Consider the following 27725-nt stretch of genomic DNA (forward strand, 5'->3'; position numbering starts at 1 on the left):
AGTAGAGGTAGCAATATTCATATCAGATAAGCTGGACTTTAAAACAAAGGCCATAAAGATAAAGAAGGACACTGTATGATGATAAAATGATCAATGCAAAAAGAGGATATTACACTCATTAACATATAGACACTCAATATAAGAACATCTAACTGTATGAAACGAATACTAATAGACATAAAGAGAAATTAATGATAATACAGTAATAGTAGGAGACTTTAATACCTCACTGACATCAATGGACAGATCATCCAGATAGAAAATCAATAAGGCAACAGAGATCCTAAATGACACAATAGAACAGTTAGACTTATTTGACATTTTCAGGACATTACATCCAAAAAAAAAAAAAACCCTCAGAATACATTCTTTTCAAGTGCACATGTAACATTCTCTATGAGATACTAGGACACACACCAAGCCTCAACAAATTTAATTTATGAAGATATAAATTATTTAAAGAATCTTTTCTGACTACAATGGCATGAAACCAGAGGAAGAGAAATGAGGAAAAAAAGCTTGCATGGAGACTAAACAATATGCTATTAAAAAACCAATGGGTCTTTGCTGAAATCAAAGAGGAAATTGAAAAGCACCTTGGGACAAATTACAATAAAAACACAACCATACAAAAATCTATGGAGTTCAGCAAAAGCAGTCCTAAGAGAGAGGTTGGCAACAATACAGATCTTCCTCAAAAAAACAAGAAAATTTTCAAATAAATCACATAACTTAGCACCTAAAAGAATTAGAAAAAGAAGAACAAGCAAAACCTAAAGTCAGCAGAAGGAAGAAAATCAATGATCAGAGAGGAAATAAATAAAATAGATATTAATAAAATAGGAAAAATCAATAAAACCAAGAATTTTTTTTGAAAGGATAAACAAAATTGACAAAATTTTGGTCAGCTCACCAAGAAGAGAGGACCCAAATAAAAAAAATAAGAAATGAAAGGGGAGAAGTAACAACCAATACTGCAGAAATACAGAAAAAATCATAAGAGAATATATGACCAATTATATGTTAACAAATTGGACAATCTAGAAGGAATGGAAAAATTTCTAGAAATATACAGCTCACCAAAACTGAATCAATGAGAGAGATATTTGAACAGAACAATCAGTAGATGTTAAACAGAATTTGTAATAAAAAACTTCCTGTTTCACAAGGGAATTCTATCAAATATACAAAGAACTTCTACTGATCCTTCTCAAACTCTTTCAAAAGATTGAAGAGAAGGGAATACTCCCCAAGTCATTCTATGAAGACACAATCACCCTGATACCAAAATCAGACAAAGACACTATGGAAAAAGAAAATTATGTGCCTATGTCTTTGATGAATATAGTTGTAAAAATCCTCAATAAAATATTAGCAAACTTAATTGAACAAAACATAAAAAGGATCATACACCACAATCAAGTTGGATTCATCTCAAGGTCACAGGAATGTTTCAACATAAACAAATCAATAAAAGTGATACACCAAATCAACTAAAGAAAAGACAAAACCCAGATGATTATGTCAATAGATGCAGAAAAAGCATTTGATAAAATTCATTCATGATAAAAACTCTCACCGAAGTGGGTATAAAGAGAAAATATCTCAGCGAAATAAAACCTATTTATGACAAATTGACAGCCAACATGATAATCAACTACTATGGAAAACAGTATGTACGTTCCTCAAAAAACTAAAAATTTAACTGCCGTATGATCCAGCAATCCCACTCCTGGGCATCTATCCAGAGAAAACTATAATTTGAAAAGATACACGTACCCCAGTGTTCATTGCAGAAATGTTTACAATAGCTGAGACACAGAAGCAACCCATATGTCCACTGACAGATGAATGGATAAAAAGGATCAGTTACATACATACAGTGGAATACCTTAGCCATAAAAAGGAGGAAATGATGCCATTTGAAGCAACATGGGTGGACCTAGAAATTATCATACTAAGTGAAATAAGTCAGAGAAAAACAAATATATCGCTTATATGTGGAATCAAAAAAAAATGATACAAATGAGCTTGTTTACAAAACAGAAATAAACGCACTCACTTTGAAAACAAACTGGTTACCAAAGAGGAAGGGGTTGGGAAGGGATAAATTAAGATTTGGGATTAGCAGATACAAACTACTGTATATAAAATAAATAACCGACAAGGTCTTACTATGTAGCGCAGGGAATTATATTCAGTATCTTGTAATAAATTATAATGGAAAAAATTATAAAAAATTATGTATGTATACATATATATGTTATACACACATATATACACATTCATACATATATACACACACATTTATATAGCTAAATCACTTTATTGTACAGCAGAAACTAACACAACACAGCGCTTTAAATCAACTATACTTCAATTAAAAAAATTAAAAAGGTATACTTTCAGATCCTTTGAAAACTCTCTCATGCTCCTTCCCTGTCAACACCTATTTGCTTGCCCTTGAGGTAATCACTATTCTGACTGTACCACAGATTAATTTTGCCTTTTTTTAAAAAATTTCATCTAAAGGAATCATTTATGTATTTTTGCGTCTGGCTTGTTTTACTCATCATATTTCTGTAATATTTTTCATGCTGTACATAGCAATACTTTGTCTTTTGTTGCTATGCAGTAATGTGTATCTGCTACGTAGCTTTTTGAGTTTGCTTTTCATTACTTGAATATAGCATAATTTGTACATTCTACTATTGATGGATATTTGGACTTTTTCTGGTTTGGGACAATTTTTTTTAATAAAACTGTAATCAACATTTTTGTGTATATCTTTTTGGTAGACATATGTACTCATTTCTCTTGGGCATATAATAAGAAGGGAGTGGAATTACTGGGCTATATGATAGATTTATTCATAGGAGATATTACCAAAATGACCCTACTTCTTATTTTATACCAATTTTGGACTATTTTTTTGTTGTAAAAGAAACATATACACATACATACAGTTACCTATTTTATGATAAAGAAAACACTGAAATTTAGTGGGAGAAAGTTTTTTCAATAAATGGCGGTGACTCGCCTGCATATTTACATGGGAAAAAAATGGACCTTGTTTCCTGGTTCACTCTGTTGACAAATTATGGTTCAAACTGGATGATAGAATTAAATGCAAAAGAACAGAAGTAAAGCTTCTAGGAGAAAATATAGACGAATATATTTGTGACCTTAAGATAGGTAAAACATTTCTTAAACAGGCTACAAAAAACGTAATTCATAAAAGAAATGATTGATAAGTATTGTTATGATTAAACTTGTATGTAGAATATATAAGTAACTCCTAGCAATCTATAAGTGAAAGATAAGAGTGGGCAAAAGGCTCGAATGGGCATTTCACAAAGTGGAAATCCAAGAGGCCAATAAGCATAGAGTAAGGTGCTCAAACATGAGTCACCAGCAAGATAAGGGCACAATAAGATGCCACTAACATCGGAATGGCTAAAATCATGAAGACTGACACTATTGTTAACAAGGTTGTGGAGCAAATGCAACTCTCATTTATTGCTTGTGGGAGTTAATTGGTGTTATCAGTGGAAAACTGTTTCACAGTATCTAGCAAATTTAACCACCTTAATATTTTAGGAAGTAAAACATCATCAGAGGAATAAAAATAACCAGGAGTTGAGCTACACAAGGTTTTGTGAACTCTCTCTAATGAAAGGACCAGGATGGCAATTAGAAGGTATACAAAGAAGCACTCAAGAGGTAAATAAAGGGATATATCGAATCCATATGTTTGAGAGAAACTTGGACAATGTATAAGCTTGTTTCTTCTACTGGCAAAGCTACAAGTATTATGAATAAATCAAATATTTGTGAAGCTATGTGGTCTCAACTGCCTGACTTTACTCCTTTGCTGTAGCAGGATCCATATTAGGTGGTGGTCAGTGAGTGCTTCTGTGAGTTGCCTTGTATTACCAGCTGCTGTGGCAGCTACCTTACTAACACACCACCGTTTGCTTTGCTGCTGCTGAAGACCTAGAGTGGGGATGGGTCTGCATTATTATCCAGGATATTTTTCAATAAAAATATGTAAAAGTTTTACCAGAGCAATTTCACACTCCTCTTCAATACTCTTTAAAATTATTAGTATATTTCAAATTACTACACAATGAAAATGTTTTGCTTCCAGAATTAACAGTTTCCTTGCAAAACCAAGCTTTAGGGGTTTCCATTTTTAAAAAGATATTTCCAAAGCTTGGGTTATTTGTCTAATAAGATTTCTCTCATTTTTGTGCCTTCTGTTAAGAGGCAATTGTTTTCTTTCTTAAGACTGTTCTCCATCCTATGTTCACACAAAAATTTCCTTTTTGATGGCTAAGAAGTTCCCAGAGACATGAGGAACAGCATCTTTAGCAGCTACTGGCATATATTCTGCTCTTCATCTTGATGCTATTGATAGATAGCACCATTGCCCTAATTTCTTATTGTTTGTCATCACTTACTTTTGTCTTGTTATAGAAAACACTCCTAGGCATTTTAATATTGAAGACCTTTTGTTTTCCCCCATGCCCATTTCTTCTACAATAGTATAGTTGAATATAGATGCTAACACTTTTCTGTTGTTCTTTACTGGCCAGAGGAAAGTAAACAACTTGATTGTGCTCAGAGCCTGTCTCATGCCTCATTAGGTACTGGGGGTAAGCAGACGGCAGCAGCATTACATAGCTCTGTAGAAACATCTGATTTATGTTTATGAGCAAGTTATAGTCTTTAAGACATGAGCACCAAAGTCATGAGTGGTGCCATATACATCATAAAAATGAAAGATGTTGTCTTATATGTCATGAAATAACCCATGCATGTAATTTCTTTGAAGAGAAAAAATAAATAGTAGCTTAAAACAAATTGATTTTTTAAACCGTGTCTTTCCGAAATCAGTGATATGGTTGCTTTGGCAAAAAGTAAAAAGCACAAAAACATTAACATCTGTATCTCAGAAGAGTGTGAAAGTTCAAATTTTCCCAGCTTAAAGTGTGATCTTTTCATCCAATTTTTACAGAAATCTTCTCCATTCAGAAGACTACACCTGTTCCCCTCTCTTTAACGTTCTTATGTTTAGAAATGTTAATCTTTCAGTGATTTCACTGATGATGAATGAACACCACCAAACAACCTCTGATAGCAGCAGGACTGGGTGGATGAAGTTAGCTTTTGTAGATCTGAGATTAAGTATAGGATGTCATTTGGATTAATTAGGCAATAATAATAACCTTGCACTTTATAGTATTTTACCATTTACTGATTGCTTTTTCTTAATAAGTGTGGCAGGTAGTTTTCAGTTTTTTCAGGCAAGAAGACCACATCATAAATTAATTTATATGGCTAGTAAGTGGGAGAAAATCAGGATAAAACTCAGTTTCCTGCATTAGGGTCCTAGAGTCTAGGTCTTAACTCTTATCTTGATTTTAGTTATTGGTAATTGCTTTTCCAAAGAGGAGAAGTGCTACTTGATGAACTAGCATGCTTAGAGCATCAAACCTAGAGCTGGGCATCAAAGGCCTTGAGTTCTAATTTGGGTTTTTTAAATTCAGGAAACATGCTACCTTTAACATGTTTCATACTCAGCAGTCACCAAAATATTTCTCAGGAGATCACAAAAGCAAAGTATATTAGACATTGTGGCACCAACTAGAAGGAAAAGTTGTGACTCTCTAGGGAACTCATAGCCAGCTTTTGGAGATTTATTGTGAAGGATCAATTCATACTGGTATTAGGATATCATAAGGCATCTGTATCATTGCTTCTTGAAAGCTGAGATCTTATTTAATCCTTCCCTTTTTCTTCTTCTTTTTTTTCAGGTAAGAAACCAAAAATTGGAGAAGTAAAGACTTATAATGGGGGTTCTAAAGTAGATCAATTACTAGAGTTGTGCTTAGACTGGGTGCTTTGGTGCCTACTTGAATGTTTTTCTGTTTTACCCTACTGAGCTGCTAGAGAGTCAGGAAGACTGTTAATGCAGCATATTCTAAGAAGGAAAAGTCATGCTGTTCTGAGAAAAGTCCATGGAGGATGAACTATCTAAGCTGGCCCTTGGAAGATTTTCAAGATTCACATAAGGGGAGTGGGAAAGGCTTTCCAAGGGGACTAAGTAGGATGGATTAGCAGATTAGGGAGTAGACAGTATAAATGAGATAGATACTTTCTCCTATTGGAAAGGAAGGAAAACTTGGAAATCTAGAGAATGAAATCATGGTGACATTTTAGTGAGATTTATTTTGTAGTGGAGAACATAATTGATGTAGTATGTAAGAAACCAAAATAGGAGAAGCCAAGTTGGAACCTGTTTATAGTTTAGGTATTAATGATAAGAGTCCAATGTACAGGGCAGTTGTAGAAGTGAAAAGAACTTTTGAAAGAAGGAAAATAATTAATGACAGCTTGGATTGGGGAGGTATCGGAGACAATATAGGCAAAGGAGCTTAAGGTTTGGGCCTTGATGGGGAAAAAAAAAGAGAAATGAACTACCATGAGCAGAAAAAGAGAAATTAGGAGATGCCAGTTTTGAAGAAGGTGATAATTTCGTTGGGCTTTAGATGAGAGAGTAATAACAACCAAGTAGAAAGCTTTAGAAGGTAGACAGAAAAGGACCTTACATTCAGTAAAGTAATTATGAGCTTAAGACACAGATTTGGAAATTATCTACTTAGAAAAATGGTACTCAAGATAGAGCAGTAGTTAAACTCTGAGAACTGGAGTGTAGTAGGAGAGCTTTAGGAAACACGTACCTATAGGGAGAAAGATCAGGGGAGAGAAGTCAGTATAGGTAGTCTAGGCCCCAAGGATCTGGGTTGGCCTGGAAGCAGGAAAATCCAAGTGTGAGACAAAATTCAGTTTCAAAAAGAAGGAGATGTCTAATTTTAACAAGAGAGTAAAAACATAAAGTTGAAACAGTATGAAGGAGAAATGTAACAATCCTTGTTGAATGGGCTCAGGAAGTCTATTAAAGCTTGTAGGAATATGTTGGTAGGAGACATTTCTAGAGCTTGGTCATGTGCTTTTCCATATTTCCTAAAAAACGAAGAAAGAAATCCAAGAAAATAAACAAAGCTCGGCCAAATAAACAACCTTAAATACATGTATAAAAATCACCACTGGTGAAAGTATCAACTTCTCTTTCATTTGAGTCATCTTCATTTTTTTTACGATGTTTTCAGTTTTTTAAAAAAGCATAATTCCTAAAAAGAGTGTAAAGGAACCAAATTAATGTTCTTTAATTTCTTGAGAAATATTACTCCAAAGAAAAAACAAATAAATTTTTACAGGTGGACAAAAGAAATTTATTTTCAGAGAAAAATTACTGAGTAATTGCCTAAACCAGTTTGGAAAAAAGAGTCTTTAAAATTAGCGTAGAATTTTTAAAAAATTGGTGAGAGTAGAGAGTTGTGTGAATTATATTAGAGTGTTAGATGTGTGGGGAATTTAATAAGAAGTTTAGTTGGTTTACTGTGAACTCTTGACTCCACGTTAACATAATTTTCATTTTCTTTTTTCATATCTGCTATTAGAACATACTCGGAATTCATTTCTAAAACATCACTTGCTTTGAGCTTCCTACTCCTTTTTACATGTGTTCATGTCTACTGTCAAATGATAGAAAAAATTTTCTACATGAATTATTTTAGAAATCATAAGTCAACAGAAATGAAGTTTATTTCCTACATTTGTAAATAACGTCTTAAATTTTATGGAATGCTTGTCCAGACTGAAGAAAAACCTGTCAATATTTTTGAAGATGACACCAAAAGTTTTCTAAGCCCAGATGCATTTATCAAATAGTTTGTTCCATTTTAACGATTTGTATTAGAATTATTTTTATAGTGTTGATTCTTATTTTGGATGATGATGTTGAATAAATGTTATTAAGGACTTGAATTTTTTGGGAATGTAGTCTGTATAGCAGATAAATAGATCTATTATAGATTTGAAATCAGGATCCCTGCGTCAAATGGGAACTTTTTGCTTTTATACTACCATGTTTTTTTCTCCTTGGATTTTAAATTTCTATCTCCAGATCCTGCTGCATCTGTATCTTATTATAAACGGAAAAGGAAAAGTTCAAAAGTACAGAAGTTCAAAAGTGGGGATATATAGAAAGATTTTGGACAGGAATGTTTAATTTGATATGTATTTAATGCCTGCATATATAGAATAGTATCTCCTCAAACATGAGAATCCCAAGATAAAAATCTGAGAGCAGATGAAGTAACTTTGTAGCACTTTATTGTCAATTTAAAGATTTTGTATTTCAATGTATGTGAATTGCAACTAATAACTCTGGGAATAATTAGAAAAAAGGATTTTGGGAGTTGGAATATTAAAAAAGGGAAGTAGAACTAATGGCAGTGAAGTAATAGGAATTTTTATAACAACTAGGAAAGGTAATGAAAGATAAGTGAAAGAAAAACTGGGCCTTAGAAAGTTCCCATAGATTCCAGGAGAAAGGGCGGCTACTTGATTGAGACCTCAATGTGCTAAGCACCTGTGGACTGCGAACCTGGAGAGACCAGGAGGTGGTGGTGGTGGGGTATTGGAGTCAATTCTGAGTTATAAAATTGAAAAGACCATGGTTATTTAGATGTAGTCACAGACAAAGAAAAAAGATGCTTTGAAGAGTTTACATTATCTGCAGCAAGCCTAAATTAATTTATAAGCATGCCATTAATATTGGAGAAGAGAGATGAGGAGAGAGGGAGATTCTGAAAACTTATAGCCTGCAAGGGTACAATACCTATTATCGCTACATTTGATATATAAAATTCATGGGCAACACCTTTATTTAGTATGCTGTTTTCATATTTTTGTTTTACAAATGTAAGAGTATTTTTAGGCTTTGCACAGATTTAGCTCTATTACCCCAACCTTGTTTTTTTCCTATGGCTTTAATTTATTGACTGTAAATTATGCCACGGATTTTTCTGGACTTCAACCCCTGTGGTTTGGGGGAAAGCATTACATGTTTCAAGAAAACGACAAGTTCATATAAAAGGATTTCAGAGTAAAACTGGACATAACTAAAGCAATTTTGGCTGATTTCTAGTAGCCATAAAGTAATGCAGTTTGAAATGGATATGTCTAACCTACCAGTAAACCTTCAAGATGAAAATTCCACATATTAGACATTCAGACAATCTCTGCCTTCCCAAGATCCAAATATTAACATTTTAAAAGCTAAGATTCTCTGCTATGAGCCTAGAGTATCCTACTTAAAGTCCTGGAATATAAACGTGACAATAGATGTACCTTTATGTAACTCTGGGTCCCAGGATTCACCAGCCCTTGAATTTAGCTGATCTCATAACAATAGCCAATCCATAGGTCTGAGTCACATCTCTAAATCTCTTCAAATAGCATTGAGGGATCCCTCAGGGTATAGTGTGCTTAGTTACAAGAATGTTGACATTTTCTGCCTTAGTCTCCTCACCCAGAAGCTCTGACACAGCTGCTGTTGTTAAAGGTCCATCTTTTTTATTGGTATATAGTACAATATGGTACTATAGACATGTATATGTATATTTTAAAATTATGACACATCAAAATATCTTAAAATTGAAGAAATACATAAATAATTTAAATAATTATCATTACATATATATTATAAATATATATGTGGGTTATATGCATATGTATATATATTTTCTTTCCTCTCTTTTCTTCTGTGTTATAAACTACAAAGTGGCTGGAGAAACTCTTGCTCATCCCTCTCCAATGATTAGCACAGAATCCTTCATGTATCAGGATCTCAATAGAAATGGGACTGATTAGGCTTTTGTCTTATCCACTCTTCTTTTGATCCTGTTGATACTCAGGTAGAAAATTAGTTACCTCTGGACAGGGATTGATCATTTATTCAACAAATGTTCATTTTGTGCCCACCAATCACTGTGTGAGATGCTGACATTTATATCTGTGTGTGTATGTATGTATATGTGTGTATATATAGTGATAGTAGAAGTTCCTGTGACAAGGTTCCTGTCATAATTAAGCTGAAAAAAATAATGACAACACTGTGTGGCAAGTGCTTAAGTAGAGGTAAATATGAAATGATATAGTAGCATGAAGTGTGACTAAATCCCTGGAGAGGAATAGGTAAGCTTCACAGGCTGGGTAGTTTGGCGCTGGACCTAACTGAATGAGTAATTATTTAATAAATTAATACCCAATTCCATTCCTAAAAGCAAATTGCAAAATATGTACAATGCAACAAAAAGATAAATCACTATGATTGGAAAATAAATTTCAAATAATAAGATGGAGCCAGAGAGAGATTGTTGTTTTTTTTTTTAGGGCTGAACCTGTGACATATGGAGGTCCCCAGGCTAGTGGTTGAATTGGAGCTGTAGTCACTGGCCCATGCCACAGCCGCAGCAACACCAGATCCGAGCCACATCTGTGACCTCCACTGCAGCTCATGGCAACACCGGATCCTTAACCCGCTGAGCCAGGCCAGGGATTGAACCTGCATCTTCAAGGATTGTTGATTGGTTTCCACTGAGCCACGATGGGAACTCCCAGAGAGAGATTTTTGAATGCAAAACTACATGCCATAAAGTCCTACACAGTTGCCTATTCAATTTGATTACATATTATTACATAAAATTCATATATATATATTTATAAACTGGGGATTAAGAGGTTAGGGGAATGGTAAAATAATCTGTTCTCTATAATTAATCCAGTGGTTGTACACAGAATGTATTGAGATTTGGAAAGAGTAAGATTAAGTGTAGAGAAGCCAAGAAAACCAATGAGGAAGCCCTTGGGATAGATCAGTTATGGGCAGGGAGGATCTGAACTAGAACAGTGGCAATGGTGGTATACAGTGAGGGAACAGATTTTGATTCCAGAAAATCAGGACTGTTTCATTTCTGTTTTTTTTTCCCCCCTCAGTGGTCATACTTTTAGGTGGTTGTTGTTCAACAGATATTGCCAGGGGGACCACTGATCTGATATTCCGATAAATTTCACAAGGTAATGCCAATTCTGAGTTCCACCAAAAGGTCATGGATCTTCCTTTGATCTCCTTAGAAAAGATGAATAGATTTGTTTAGTTCTGAAATTATGAGAGGAGTGCACACCTCCAGTTCCCAATTGTGGAGAGGCTATGGCTTGGTGATCTTGAAATTGGCAGTTATAATTTCACGTCATAACTTGTTCTGACCTAAGCATACATTTCTCTAGAGAAAGGGAAAGTAGATACAGACTGTCAGGAGTGTGTAACAAACAACATTGCATGATTTCAGATCAGGAGACTTAGGGTATCTCAAGGTGGGACAGGCCTAAAAGGATTTGGGTTAAAAGTCCAACATGTTTCCTTTAAAGGATAATTTTTCTGATCGACTGCCCTTTTCCTTAGCATTCTGCCTTTGTTCCCCCTTATTTTGACACTTTTCTTTATAAACATGAATGTGCCTATACTGAATTTAAATTGCGAAAAACTCACATGAGTTTAATGTGTTAATGACTACTTAGGCCATTATTTTGAAACAGCCACAAAAAAGATCATTATGAAAGAAAAATAGGATCACACAGTAATTTCATGACAAAAGTGCCTCTGTTTAATGATTTGTAAAAGAAGTAGGAAGCATTTTCAGTGAACACTGCTAATTATTTTGGTTTTCCATAATGAAAACCTGTGATGTTGCTTAAGTGTCTCTGTTCATTAGTTTACTGTGACACTGGTACATTTGTTTGCTTTATGTATTTTCTCACTTCTCTGCATCAAATAAGAGTGATATCATGATCTTTGAGATTAAAGGTTTTTTTTTTTGAAATTATGGCGATAATCTCTTGACTATGAAAATCAATGACCTTAAAAATTGTGTTACTTTAGATGAGAAGGGCTGTTCCAGTTATCCTTTTGGTTTGTTATTTTATTTATCATCATGTATCTTAGAAGACAGTTCTTTATTCTGCTTTGTCAGAAACATCCACAAATCAAATAATTATTGATATACACTTGGTGACTTATGTCTAGAAATAAATTTGAAGGTTACTAAAGAAATTAACCTTGGTAACAATTGTTTTTGCCATGCTAATGGCTTTTAAGGAATGATTTAATTGTACATGTCTGTGGCAGGCTTCTCAATGACACTGCTGTTCAAATAAGAAAAGGGACAAAGTTCTAAGGTCAAACATCAGATATAGCTTGTCCTTGTCACACTTAAAGTTCAAGAAATTTTGGAGTCCAGATTTTTCCTATACTTGATCAGAATAGGTATTGTGAATTTATGGGCCCTCTTTTTTTCTCCCTGTCTGCTGTCTGCTTTGCCTTTGCTTGTGCTGACTTATTGCTTCTTGCTTTCTCCTTGTAAGCCTTTTAGTATGTGGTAGAGGTATGCAGGAGAGTTTATAGCTACGCTCACAAACACTTCCTACCAGAGTCACTGCTGCAGATGTAGGTATGCTGGTTCATCTTCTGCCTAGTGTCCAAGGCCTCTATTTGTGCACCAATTTCTGTATGCCCTTGTCAGTTGTCTTCTGCCCCTCACCCAAGTCAAAGTCAGATGTGATTCAGCAGATGGTACACAGTGTCACAGTGGGCAGACTCAGGCCTCACCTGGGAAAATATACCAGCCAGATAATCCTGTGATGTCAGGTGTCTGACCTTGTTTCTTAGCTTCTTAAGCCACAGTGACTCTTTGATGTTTAGTCCAGAATACATGGACAAAGAAAAGTCCTCCTGCTCATCAGGTCCTTTCAGAAATGGTGAGAAAATATTAGCAATCAGGGAAAAATAAAATTAGATAGTAAATTCCTCTGAAATTGGCTAGTAAAATAGAGATGGAATACTGAGTACCATTTGCGCCATGCTCTGTGCTATTTCATAAAAGTCTTGGAGAAATTCCTTTACATCTCTTTGTCTTTTCACTTTGCCATGTTCTCTGCTAGACTGCTCGCCTCTCTTACTTGCTAGACTGCTTTGCTATGTTACACATTTGGCATCATCCCAGTTTAGACTGTCTCCAAGAACACCTGAGATTTCTGTGGGTACAATGGCAATATAACTGGAAAGGAAGGAGAGAATGACTGCAAGTTGTGATTGAGAAAATGCACAGAAAAAAGTAGGGATTATATTTCTTGAATGAGCCCACTTCTGCCTAGGAAGGCGTTTATTTTCCCTTTTCTCATTCCATATTTACGTAGTCTCTACTGGTGGCTAATGTGATATTTTCCAATTTTTAACCATATAAATTGTGTTCTAACAGGAGAAGAAAACTTCCTTTAACAGATTTCAGAACACCAGTGGCACTTCCAATATATTTTATTAAAAAACAGCTCTATCTCGTTCTCACTGACTTACTGTTGGACCATCTGCACCATCTCTCAGGTCTGCATTTCTCTGTTGGCCTTGTTCTTGGGAACACACCTCTTTTTACCAAGAAACATAGCTCCTGCAGTGATGAGTACATGGTCCTTAAGTTAATGATCTTAGAGGAACCCTGAGTGACTTTACAGAAAGCTTTCACAAAAGTTCTAGGGGCATCTTTGATTGTCTTGCCTTGGGGCATGTGCTCCTTCCTGGGGCTGGATAAGTCTCACCTGAATTATATGAACCAAAGAAGGATACTGCAGGGGAAGTGATTTCCTAGAGGAAAAGCATATTGGGCACACAAAGGTCTATTTCAATAAATTTGATAAAAATTTAGGTAACTGGATGTGGTAATTAAGAATGTAATGAGAGGAAATACGTAAACCTGCTTAACAGCTGATGTGAGGATGATTTTGTCAGGGTTGTTTTCTGTCCCACTGTAATGAAAAGACTCTTAGGGGCTCACAGTTTTGTACAATTCCAAATGGGAACATTTAAAAAGTCTGATATTGAATATATAAATAGCATTTCTGCTTAGATGTACTGAGTAGTTTTTCCCCTCTATCTTCCTTCCATTTTCAGTATGGAAAAATATGTTATCAGTTTAGATAGCACAGAGTTATTAACTTTGTTTTATCCCTTTAGGCTAGAAAAGCAGATTGGTACAAAATGAGAAAATGTGCTTCACAATTTCTTTTTTTTAATTTTTTTTTTTTCTTTTTTAGGGCCCCACCCATGGCATATGGTTCCCAGGCTAGGGGTCTAGTCAGAGCTGCAGCTGCCAGCCTATGCCACAGCAACAGCAACACAGGATCCAAGCCGCATCTGCAACCTTCACCACAGGTCATGGCAATGCTGGATCTTTAACCCACTGAGTGAAGCCAGGGAATGAACCCGCTTCCTCCCGTTCGTTACTGCTGAGCCACAACAGGAACTCCCCACAATTTCTAATAGTGAATGAGTATACCCAGCCTTCATCAGCATTATAAGGGCAGCTAATTAACAGCTGGTTAATACTTATGTATATTTATAAATGTTTAAGTGTTTAAAAAAGTTCCACTAAAATGCAGCCAACCTTGTGGAGTCAAGCAACTCTTAATACATACACACACACACACTTACACTCTCATGGCTTAGAGTGACTGCTTTCCTGAAAGGAATAGGAAAGAAACAGCTTTATTTTTTAGTTCTCTTGGAGGAAGATGACTGGAACAAGAGGATGAGGTTGTATGACGGAGCTGCTTGGGAGGGTATTTGGTTTGGAGAGAGACAGCCGAAATTTGCCACCCCTCAACAATGTCTCCAAAACCTCTAGGATTCACAAACATAAAATTTGAAAAACACAGAAGTGAAAATCAATGATGGGATTCAAATCACTTAATAGCATTACTCATAACTAATTCTGTGAGATAGATACTCATCTGTGGTGCTCATATGTGTGTATATATGGTATATATATGTATATATATATGTATATGGTATATATATGTATATGGTGTATATATATGTATATATGGTGTATATATATGTATATATATGTATATGGTGTATATATATGTATATATATGTATGATATTTGATACAATATTTGACAGTTGATATGACACAGGTACCCAATAAGCACTGCCAGTCAGAGCAGACTCCATTTGTAAACATCTGGAACAACTTACAGGTGTATTTCAGCTGGACATGATCCTTGTAAACCTATAGGCAAAGTTATGAATAGTTACTATTAATAAATATTTTTTTTGGTCAAAATACATAATCTAGTTCTGTTTTAGTCTATTTCATTGATATCAAAATGATCTTTGCTGAAAAGTTTTATTAGGAATTTTATCATTTTCTAGCTATTGAAAAAATATATATATATAATTTATAATTAGATATTCTACCTAAAGACTGTTACCTTCTTGGAACATTAATTATTTAATTAACTAACCAGTGGTTAACATTAAGTCCACAAATATTTCTAGGCTCCTACTGTGAGCCAAGCAATGTGTTGGTCTCTGAGTATACAAGAAGAATAAGGTTGCTGTCCTATCTATGGGCCTTATAGCTTCACTGAGGAGGTGGATAGCAGAAAATTCCAAAGCAGAGTAATAAATTTTGGCTTAAGGAAGTTCAAGGAACTGTGAAAGCAGTGAATATAACACACACCTGGGATCAAGGAAGACTTCCTGGGGGAGGTGATAGCTAAACAATGACAGAAGGATGCATGGAGAAATGGGAAGGTTGGAACAATGGGAAGAGACTTGTTCAGGCATGTGTAAAGTTCCAGAAACAGATCAAAAGACCTTTAGTAACCTGAAAATTCCTTAATATAACTTGGTTTGTGTCTCTGCCTTTGCTCATGCTGTTTCCTTGAACTGGATTGCCCTTTCTCTTCTCATTCATCAGGAATATTTACCCATCTTTCAGGCTATCTCTTATCAAAATTTCACAGATCCTCCACATAAAGTTGAGTAATGTATCCAGGATACAGTTTTCTCATATTGGCTATAACATTTTATGCCTCATTTAGCTTGCACATTATTTGAGGGTAGGAACATTATCATCCCAATGTTGGCACCTTGAGTAATGCCTATCACAGCATGGATGTTAGGAATTCGACATACCTCTCATCCCTCCTTGTTTTGGAACTTTGGTGTGTGCACAAAAGGCTGACTACACAAATGTTGAAATAGTATTGTTTTTATTACTCCTTCAATATCTTAAACAAACTACATTGGGGAGAAAACTTGGATCAGGAAGTTTATGAGGGACTTCTACTCCCTATCTACTGAATTGGGAATAAGTTTTTTACTATGTACCTGGCTTCACATTATCATCCAATTATAGGCAATTAGTCAATAAACCTCAGGGTTGGACATCATCAAGTAGTGGAAGAAAGCCCATTACATTTGACAGGAAGTGAGTGGCCAGCTTCCTGCCTTTAGGCATATAGCCCAGCCTGCCAGTACAACATGAATGTCAGGAATGTCAGTCAATGTCAATAAATGTCAGGCTGTGACCAAACCCATTAGCCATCCCTCTTTCACATGCTAAAATTACTATTTGCAACAAGTTTTCTCAGCATGTATAACTATGTATATACTCGGTAACTGAAAATCTGCAAGGTCCATTCAAGCAAAAACTAGATATCTGACTGAAATATTGTACACTGTTAGACGGATGATTGGACCTGATGAGTTAAAAATGCTATTGAACCCTAAGAATCTATGTTCCTTTTATCTTTGACATACATTTCACCTGAAATGATTCAATTCCTTGGGATTTGATGGGTCTAGACCAGGGAATACTCTAGTTCACGGAGAGGGAATGGGCCTCTGAGGAAATTCTATTGCTTTTAGGTTTGTTTTCTTTCACTCAGTTTTTGGCCTTGCTGCAAGATGGGCATAGATTTGTGCAAATTGTAATCAAAGACTATAGGCACTGATGCATATGCATGAAAACCAAGGAAGCTTTTACTTAGGAGAATCTGTGACCCCTTTGGTGTATTGGATATGGTCTGATGACCACCAGATTATAGTATTGAAACTTTAGCTAACTTCTTTATTAGGTTTGCTCTCTATAAACTATAACTGTTAGATAATGCCTATCATGATTTTTGAGAATAACCTAAATCTTGATCATTTGCCTGAAAAGTACAAAGAAGTATATTCATTCCTAAAATATAGCATGCTTTATGAAAATGGGGATAATTGATCTCATTAATTGGTGTGTACTTACCAAACAATCTCAGGTATATTAAGAAGTGAATACTGTAGTAAAGAGTATTAGGTCTCTTGCCTTGGGGCTGTATAGCAAGAACTCATTTCTTCCTGCTTATTTACTTGTTTATTTATAACTTTTATTTAGGATGGGTAAGGTAAATTATGGGGAGGTGGTGGAGGGGTGAGCTAAAGTACTCAATCCAACCTTTGGTATTTGCCTTTTTTTTTCCTTAGAAGAATTATTTTCAATCTTTATGTTTCAAAGTTTATTTTTTATTTTTTATTTTTTTATTTTTTTATCACATATATTCTTATATTATCTTTTTTTTTTTTTATTTTCCCACTGTACAGCAAGGGGGTCAGGTTATCCTTACATGTATACATTACAATTACATTTTTCCCCCAGCCTTTCTTCTGTTGCAACATGAGTATCTAAACAAAGTTCTCAATGCTATTCAGCAGGATCTCCTTTTAAATCTATTCTAAGTTGTGTCTGATAAGCCCAAGCTCCCGATCCCTCCCACTCCCTCCCCCTCCCATCAGGCAGCCACAAGTCTCTTCTCCAAGTCCATGATTTTCTTTTCTGAGGAGATGTTCATTTGTGCTGGATATTAGATTCCAGTTATAAGTGATATCATATGGTATTTGTCTTTGTCTTTCTGGCTCATTTCACTCAGTATGAGATTCTCTAGCTCCATCCATGTTGCTGCAAATGGCATTATTATGTCATTCTTTTTTATGGCTGAGTAGTATTCCATTGTGTATGTATACCACCTCTTCCGAATCCAATCATCTGTCAATGGACATTTGGGTTGTTTCCATGTCCTGGCTATTGTGAATAGTGCTGCAATGAACATGCGGGTGCACATGTCTCTTTTAAGTAGAGTTTTGTCCGGATAGATGCCCAAGAGTGGGATTGTGGGGTCATATGGAAGTTCTATGTATAGATTTCTAAGGTATCTCCAAACTGTTCTCCATAGTGGCTGTACCAGTTTACATTCCCACCAACAGTGCAGGAGGGTTCCCTTTTCTCCACAGCCCCTCTAGCACTTGTTATTTGTGGATTTATGAATGATGGCCATTCTGACTGGTGTGAGGTGATATGGTAGTTTTGATTTGCATTTCTCTTATAACCAGCGATGTTGAGCATTTTTTCATGTGTTTGTTGGCCATCTGTATATCTTCTTTGGAGAAATGTCTATTCAGGTCTTTTGCCCATTTTTCCATTGGTTGATTGGCTTTTTTGCTGTTGAGTTGTATAAGTTGTTTATATATTCTAGAGATTAAGCCCTTGTCGGTTGCATCATTTGAAACTATTTTCTCCCATTCTGAAAGTTGTCTTTTTGTTTTCTTTTGGGTTTCCTTTGCTGTGTGAAAGCTTTTCAGTTTGATGAGGTCCCATGGGTTTATTTTTGCTCTAATTTCGATTGCTTTGGGAGACTGACCCGAGAAAATATTCATGATGTTGATGTCAGAGAGTGTTTTGCCTATGTTCTCTTCTAGGAGTTTGATGGTGTCCTGTCGTATATTTAAGTCTTTCAGCCATTTTGAGTTTATTTTTGTGCATGGTGTGAGGGTGTGTTCTCGTTTCATTGCTTTGCATGCAGCTGTCCAGGTTTCCCAGCAATGCTTGCTGAATAGACTTTCTTTTTCCCATTTGATGTTCTTGCCTCCCTTGTCAAAGATTAATTGACCATAGGTGTCAGGGTTTATTTCCGGATTCTCTATTCTGTTCCATTGGTCTGTCTGTCTGTTTTGATACCAGTACCACACTGTTTTGATGACTGTGGCTTTGTAGTATTTCTTGAAGTCTGGGAGAGTTATGCCTCCTGCTTGGTTTTTGTTTCTCAGGATTGTTTTGGAAATTCTGGGTCTTTTCTTGTTCCATATAAATGTTTGGATTGTTTGTCCTAGTTCTGTGAAAAATGTCCTGGGTAATTTGATAGGGATTGCATTGAATCTGTAGATTGCTTTGGGTAGGATGGCCATTTTTACAATATTGATTTTCCCAATCCAGGAACATGGAATATCTTTCCATTTCTTTACATCTTCTTTAATTTCTTTGATGAAAGTTTTATAGTTCTGGGCATATAGGTCCTTTACCTCCTTGGTCAGGTGTATTCCGAGGTATTTGATTTTGTGAGGTGCAATTTTGAAAGGTATCGTATTTTTGTATTCCTTTTCTAATATTTCATTGCTGGTATACAGAAATGCAACTGACTTCTGAGTGTTAATCTTATATCCTGCTACTTTGCTGAATTTATGAATCAGTTCAAGTAGTTTTGGGGTTGAGTCCTTAGGGTTTTCTATGTATAGTATCATGTCATCTGCATACAGTGACAGTTTGATCTCTTCTCTTCCTATATGGATGCCTTTGATTTCTTTTGTTTGTCTAATTGCTGTGGCTAGGACTTCCAAAACTATGTTGAAGAGCAGTGGTGAGAGTGGGCATCCCTGTCTTGTTCCAGATTTGAGGGAGAAGGCTTTCAGTTTTTCCCCATTGAGTATTATATTTGCTGTGGGTTTCTCATAAATGGCTTTGATTATATTCAGGAATGTTCCCTGTATACCCACTTTGGCGAGGGTCTTGATCATGAATGGATGTTGGACTTTGTCAAATGCTTTTTCTGTGTCTACTGAGATGATCATTATAAAGATCAAAGAAGAAATCAATGAAATGGAGACTCAAAAAACAATAGAGAAAATTAATAAAACCAAGAGCTGTTTCTTTGAAAAGGTAAACAAAATTGACAAACCCCTGGCCAGACTCACTAAAAAGAGGAGAGAAAGAACCCAAATAACCAAAATTATAAATGAAAAAGGAGAAATCACAACGGATACAGCAGAAATACAAAAAACCATAAGAGAATACTATGAACAACTATATGGCAACAAGTTTGACAATCTGGAGGAAATGGACAATTTTCTAGAATCTTACAGCCTGCCAGAACTGAATCAAGTAGAAACAGACCAACTGAACAGACCGATCACTAGAAATGAAATTGAAGAGGTCATAAAATCACTCCCTACAAATAAAAGTCCAGGACCAGATGGCTTCACAGGTGAATTTTATCAAACATATAAAGAGGAATTGGTGTCCATTCTCCTTAAACTCTTTCAAAAGGTTTAAGAAGAAGGAATACTCCCAAAGACATTCTATGATGCCACCATCACCCTCATTCCAAAACCAGACAGAGATACCACCAAAAAAGAAAACTATCGCCCAATATCATTGATGAATATAGATACAAAAATTCTCAACAAAATCTTAGCCAACTGAATCCAACAACATATCAAAAAAATTATACACAATGACCAGGTTGGGTTCATCCCAGATTCACAAGGATGGTTCAACATACGCAAATCAATCAGCATCATACACCACATTAACAAAAAAAAAGTCAAAAATCATATGATCAAAGTTTATTTTAATTTTATTTTTTAGAGCAGAAGTCAATATTTTTCTGGTACCATTAAGTCAGTTATTCAAGGAAGAACTTCTTGGTGGTATTACTGTCGGTACAATGATATAGAGCGCAGTGAAAAGGCTAAAAACATGCAATACACTGTGGCTTAAGCATGTAATGACAATATTTTATAGGAAATATGTAAAGTGTTATACATTTTTTTAACCTTAGGTTAACAAACAATTATTTTATATCAGAGGAATTTTTGGTAAGGAAAGTAAAATTTAGCAATTTTGAGGCAATAGAATTAAAAAGAACAACATATTCATTGTTGGAGAATTATATAACCTCAAGTTTCAGGCTCTTGCTTCCTGTTTTTTGAAAAGTGTTCTTGTAGGAAATATTTTTCAAAAAAATGGAACACTGGCTCATTATCTTTTGTTGTATATTGGCCCTCATGGCCTTATCTAAATTTTTTTTTTTCTGAATAACTCTATTGAAATTGCTTCAGCAAACTTGCCAGGTAACAACTTTTCACAGTTTGATGATAATCCATGGAGAAAAGTTCTTTAGTGCACTTACCTGTGCTCTGTTATTTGTGTAAGTAAGAAAATAGCTTCTATTGTGAAGTATAACATAGACAAATGCAAAAAACATCAAAATATAGTATAATAAACTGTTACAAAGCAAATATCTCTGTAATATATTCTAGGTCAAAACTAGACTATCAACAGCTTTGTTCCTCCCTCAGAGTTCTTGTCATGGCTCAGTAGTAACAAACCCAACTAGTATCATGAGGACAAGAGTTCGATTCCTGGCCTTGCTCAGCGGGTTAAGAATCCAGCATTGCTGTGAGCTGTGGTATAGGTTGCAGATGTGGCTCAGATCCCATGTTGCTGTGGCTGTGGTGTAGGTGGGCAGTTATAGCTCTGATTCGACCTCTAGCCTGGGAATTTCCATATGCCATGTGTGTGGCCCTAACAAGACAAAACAAAACAAAACCAAGAAACTGTTCCTTCCAAATAATTCCTCTGTCTAGTGAGGGAATATCACTATACAGACTGTTACCATTGAAATTCTGTTGCAGAGTTGCCTTTGAGGCTCAGCAGAAATGAATCTGACTAGGAACCATGAGGTTACGGGTTTGATCCCTGGCCTCACTCAGTGGGTTAAACAGCTGGCGTTGCTGTGAGCTGTGGTGTTGCTGTAAGCTGTGGTGTAGGTCCCAGATGTGGCTTGGATCTGGCGTTGCTGTGGCTCTGGCATAGGCTGGCAGCAACATTTCCGATTAGACCCCTGGGCTGGGAATCTCCATATGCCGCGGGGTGCGGCCCTCAAAAGACAAAAAAAAAAAAAAAAATTCTGTTGCATTTCTTTCTTGTTTAACCACTTATGTATGAATTCCTTGACAATATAGTTTTTGAAATTTATATAAATGAAACTATACTGAAGGTAATATTTTTATGCCTTGTACTTTTTGTTCAATATGATGTTTAAGATTCACTGATCTTTGGAGTTCCCATCGTGGCACTGTGGTTAACGAATCCAACTGGGAACCATGAGGTTGTGGGTTCGATCCCTGACCTTGCTCTGTGGGTTAGGGATCTGTTTTTGCCGTGAGCTGTGGTGTGGGTCCCAGACACAGCTCAGATCCTGTGTTGCTGTGGCTCTGGCGTGGGCCGGTGGCTACAGCTCTGATTAGACCCCTAGCATGGGAACCTCCACATGACGCAGGAGCGGCTCAAAAAAAAAAAGGCAACCAAAAAAAAAAAAAAAAATTCAATGATCTTTACTTCATTTTGAGAAATTTTAATTGTCTTCCATGAGAAATAATTGTCGGGGTTCCTTGGGATTTAGTCTTATTTATCATTAGTAGGTATTTGTTTCACCTCTTTTCTTCCCAAGTTTTGTTCCTATATTTGATTATTTTAATGCACAATTACAGAGCTTCTCATTTACTTGCCATGATCCTATTTCATTTGCAGAGGATTTTTGATTGCTGTTTTTTTTTCTAGCTCTTGAGTTATCATAGAAATTTGTAAGAGTGCAGAGATTTTGAACAGAAGGGAAAGGAATAAATGTTGCCCTTTAGAATGATTGAATAAACTTACTAGAGAAGCATATGGTAAGATGTATGGCATGAAAGGAGCTGACTGATAACAACAAGATTTCAGGGAAAAGGGGTGTCTGTTTACAGTTTCAAAAAGAGAATTAAAAAAGGCAGAAAAACAGTTGGCATCTTCTTGTATAGTAACCATTTGGCTTTGTTGCTTGAGAAATTCAGCATTCTGACAAAACAATCGCAAACTTATGACAGTGCTAGAAAAGAGGTAATTTTGATTGAAGGATTTTCTGCCTAGAATCCTTTCAGATAAGGAATGTGATTATATTTGGAGCCTAAATACATATGTTGTAGAAAAAGAGAGAAGTAAGAGCGGGTTTTTTTCTTTTTATCTAGGACAGTTCTATTGTTGACAGCAACTTGATTCCACAAATCCACAAATATTTCACCCTACATTTTTCAAGATGTTCTCTGTGTAGTCCCAGCATAGAGATTTGGCCAACACTTTGTTCAGTGAAATCAATGATAAAATTGATGTTGGAAATTCACTGGGAAAATTAAAGGCCAAATGAAATGTTGGCTTCCATTAAAATAAAGTCATTGTTAATTAAATTCCAACTTCTTTTCTTTATTTTCTATTTTAATATGTGGAACTACCACTCACCCAGTCCCTCAAGTCAGAAATAAGGAATGATCCTAGAATCACCTTCTTCAGCTTACATACTACCAAATACCAAATTCTATGCCATTATACATCCCTTTAATTTAAACATCCTTATCTTTCTTTTTTACTTGGCCAACTCTCACTTATTTAAAATTGATATCAAGTGACTTCAGGTAATCTGTTAACTCAAATTGTCTTAGGAGAGGGCCCTTCACATTCCACCTTTCCTATACTTACATCAAATCTAGGGCTTTCATAGTGTTACTGATATTGTACGTTCCCTCATGCCTGTCTCTGCTCCTTGCCTGTGAACTTTTCGAGGTCAGCTTTTATTCCCAGTGTTAGGATTCTCTATGAGGTATATAGCAAGTGCTCAATATACACATGCAGGAGTCTGATGAATGCATGGAAGCAGAAACATCCCCAACACGTGCAGAACAGATGTTTCTGACCAGAGCCTGAGTGCCCCTGAGCCGTTTTGTAGATCAGCCTTATCCCTTATTATCGCAATTCAAAGAAACTTTACTAGTCCCACCCCCCCTTTTTCCTACTATAGGAAGGAAGTTCATACTATAGGGAAGTTTTTCCCTTTCTGGTTTTACTTGATTTACCTAAGCAGATCCCTTTCTCAGGCAATTATAATTGAAATTGTCTTCAAAATTCTTCTTCTTCTTCTTTTTTTTTGTCTTTTTAGGGCCTCACCTGTGGGATATGGTGGTTCCCAGGCTAGGTGTCTAATTGGAGCTGTAACCACTGGCTTACACCAGAGCCACAGCAACACCAGATCCAAGCTGCATCTGTGACCTACACTACAGGTCAAGGCAATGCAGGATCCTTAACCCACTGAACAAGGCCAGGGATTGAACCCTCAACCTCATGGTTGCTAGTTGGATTCATTTCCACTGTGCCATAATGGGAACTCCTGTTTTCAAAATTCTTAAAGCACTTAGAAATGAACCAGTTTATATATAACACTCTCAAGGATTGTAATACATTTACATATGGTGTTATTTTTATCGCAGAAAATATTTGAACATCATATAAATTACTATCATTTACATTCTAAATTAGTCATCTCAAATCAATTTTTAGATCTATGCAGTGTTTTAAGATCTTCTTCTCATATTTTTCAGTGCTGGGATATTATTAAGAATTAAACTCTGTTTTTATTAATAAAGTCCAGAAAACAGTCTTTGGATGTTAGTATTAGAATTTTTTCAAATAGAAGTCTTTCCTTTTATACCCATACAAAATTTTCCCTTTTACTTTATATTTTACTAGAATGTTGCTTTTGTTGCATACTCATGTGCCTTTTTTTTTGATTTAGAAAAGAAATATTTTATCTAAAAACTATATTCATAAAGCCTATTATAAGCCAAATTTAGATTTGTTTGGTTTTTCTAGTCAGTGTTTCTTAAAGTTACTAGTAGTAAACCAAAATTCATTAGAAAATACTCTGGGGAGCTCAAATTAAAATTGTGATTACATTCTGTCAAAGACCATGATCTGCTCTTTTGTTTAACTCTTCTAGTACATTCTGCATTGTGGCTAAATTGTGTTAATAATGTTAAATATCATTGCAATCAGACTGTTGTGAGGTTAAAATGCATGCGTTTCAGCAAGATGTTTCCTCTTTGTCATAGCAAGAAAACATCATTTATAATCTCTGAAATACTTGCAAGAGTATTATTATTACTATAAGTGCAATCATAACCATGTCTTCTTGGAACAAATTCAAATGATGTATTGTACATGACCAATGGAATGCTCTCTGATTTTTGGCCCCAATTCTGGCTTATACACCATTTTGTTTACCAACCATTAGTGTTACCATCCTAGGATTGCCCAAGGTAGTACTTCAAATCAATGATAAAGATGGAAGGGCAATTTTTTTCTTTAGCTAAGTTAAAATTTGTACTTTTTACAATAGGTATAAAACTAAAGAAAAACAAAAATTTCAACTTCAAGAATAGGACTGTGGGAATAGACCATCCTGGATGTAGGCTATAAAAAGATATGTTACTAGAGAATTCAAATGTAACATATCTAAAAGTTGGTGTGCTTTTAATGGTTACCTTGCACCAGCAATTGTAATGTCATTGATAAAATCCTCCTCTCTCTAAAAAAAAAAGTCTTTTGTTTATTTAAGTAAGAAACACTTGCTGCATTTGCTATTGAGCTTTAATAATACATATTAACATTAGCATGTTTTATTACTTATGCTTAAAAAATTGTATTCTATATGGGAAGTTAACTTGCAGAACTTTCATTTTTACTGTTGCTCCCTAACATACATGTGGACTCAACCTTGTATTTTGAGAGTAAGTTATTAATAATTTGGAATTGTTCAAGCTGCTTCAGACCCATTCCTTTTTTTTTTAAAACCCATTACCATTTCTTCTTTTTCTTTCTACTTTATTAAAATTTATTTTGACACTTCCAAAAAATAAAATAAAATTCATTCTTAAAAATAATTCTGAAATTCATTCAAATTAAAGATAAAATTGATAAAATTTTGTAATATGCTCAGGGATATTTATATTTTATATTATACTAAAGGAATTAATATGCTTTTTAAAATTCAGATGTCATTTATCTGGATGAATCGAGTAGGTATTTATAGAATAAGGGAGACCTTCTTGAAGCACCCTTGAACTATAATGTATTTCACTGCTATGATCTCTCTACTTTTAAGGATTTTTATGATTATGTGGTTTTCACTAGCCTTTGTATGTACTCTATAGAAATCATTTTACCTTTTATTTTTATTTTATTTATTTTTTTTAAAAACTATTTTTCTTTTTATTTATTTATTGTCTTTTTGCTATTTCTTTGGGCCGCTCCTGCGGCATATGGAGGTTCCCAGGCTAGGAGTCCATTCGGAGCTGCAGCCGCTAGCCTATGCCAGAGCCACAGCAACGCGGGATCCGAGCCGCGTCTGCAACCTACACCACAGCTCATGGCAAAGCCAGATCGTTAACCCACTGAGCAAGCGCAGGGACCGAACCCGCAACCTCATGGTTCCTAGTCGGATTCGTTAACCACTGCGCCACGACGGGAACTCCCTACCTTTTATTTTTAAAGGCCAATCTGGTTGGAGCTCTAGTTCTAGTGAGATAAGCACAATCCAGGGAAATCTTGGGGACCCAAAGCCTGAGATAATAAGAACATATTTTGGGACTCCCAGTGAAAATGCCATAATAGTAAAGGTATTTTTTTTTTTTTAATTAAAAAGGAGACATTTTGGAGTTCCCGTCGTGGCGCAGTGGTTAACGAATCCGACTAGGAACCATGAGGTTGCGGGTTCGGTCCCTGCCCTTGCTCAGTGGGTTAACGATCAGATCCGGTGTTGCCCTGAGCTGTGGTGTAGGTCGCAGACGCGGCTTGGATCCCGCGTTGCTGTGGCTCTGGTGTAGGCGGGTGGCTACAGCTCCGATTCGACCCCTAGCCTGGGAACTTCCATATGCCGCGGGAGCGGCCCAAAGAAATAGCAAAAAGACCAAAAAAAAAAAAAAAAGGAGACATTTATAAAATGTTATCAAGACATATAAAGCTCCATAAAGAATGAAATATAGGTATCATATTTCAGAGAGAAATCACCCCCTTTCTGTAGATTAACTTTTCAAATTATAGAAGTTCCATTAAATCCAAAGTTCATGTGGAGAAAGAGCAAAAGGCAATAGAAGACTATTTCTGCTAGAGCCCTCCTCTGCATCTCATAGATTTCAATATCATAGGGAGCCCTTGAAATGGAGTTGAAGATCTGTTTATTTTACAATTTACAGAGAAAGAAACAGAACTTCAAGAATTTTTTTGCTTAGGGTTGATGAATTACTGTACTATATCACTTTTTGATGCCATGGAGTATGAGGCAGCTATGTCATTCTTGGAATTACATTAAATCAACTGTCAACAGGAGGATGCTTGAGTTTTTAGATTTAAAATAGAGAAATCATATATATTTCTTAACTAGACATATTGTTTTCTCTTTCCGGTTTCAGAGAGCAGTCACAAAAACTCATTGTATTCATTTTGAATAACTGGCCAATAATGAGAGAAATCAGCCAGAAACTGAAACCCCGATGACAAAGAGAGATCAAGAGCAAAAACTTCAGAATAATGACATCTTTGATAAGTCTATTACATTGGTACCTTTAAACCATGGGAAATCTCTATGGGGAACTGATGAATGATGGGTAATAAGAATTTAAACAAAGAACCTTCAAGAGAGAATCTTTCATGGCAGTTGGAAACAGAATAAAAGAAAGCAAAGGCCGATCTCTGTGCCAGGTCAAGCTAATAAAGGTCAAAAATAACATCAAAAGGACAATCTATGCAGGGCTCTCAGAAACTGGGGAAGAAAGACAAATTCAACATTGAACCTATTTGCATTAAAAACTACAAAATGTTGAAAAGTTAGTGAAACATATATCTGAGCCCTTTTAAAATTCAGTAAAGTACCTATAAACAGCAAATATCCTCCTTAATTTTAAGTTTAAATAAATTTATAGTGTTTATTACAGACCTATGTTGTTTTTTCTCATCAGAT

This window comes from Phacochoerus africanus, chromosome 3 (genome assembly GCF_016906955.1).
Source record: "Phacochoerus africanus isolate WHEZ1 chromosome 3, ROS_Pafr_v1, whole genome shotgun sequence".
NCBI lineage: Eukaryota > Metazoa > Chordata > Mammalia > Artiodactyla > Suidae > Phacochoerus > Phacochoerus africanus.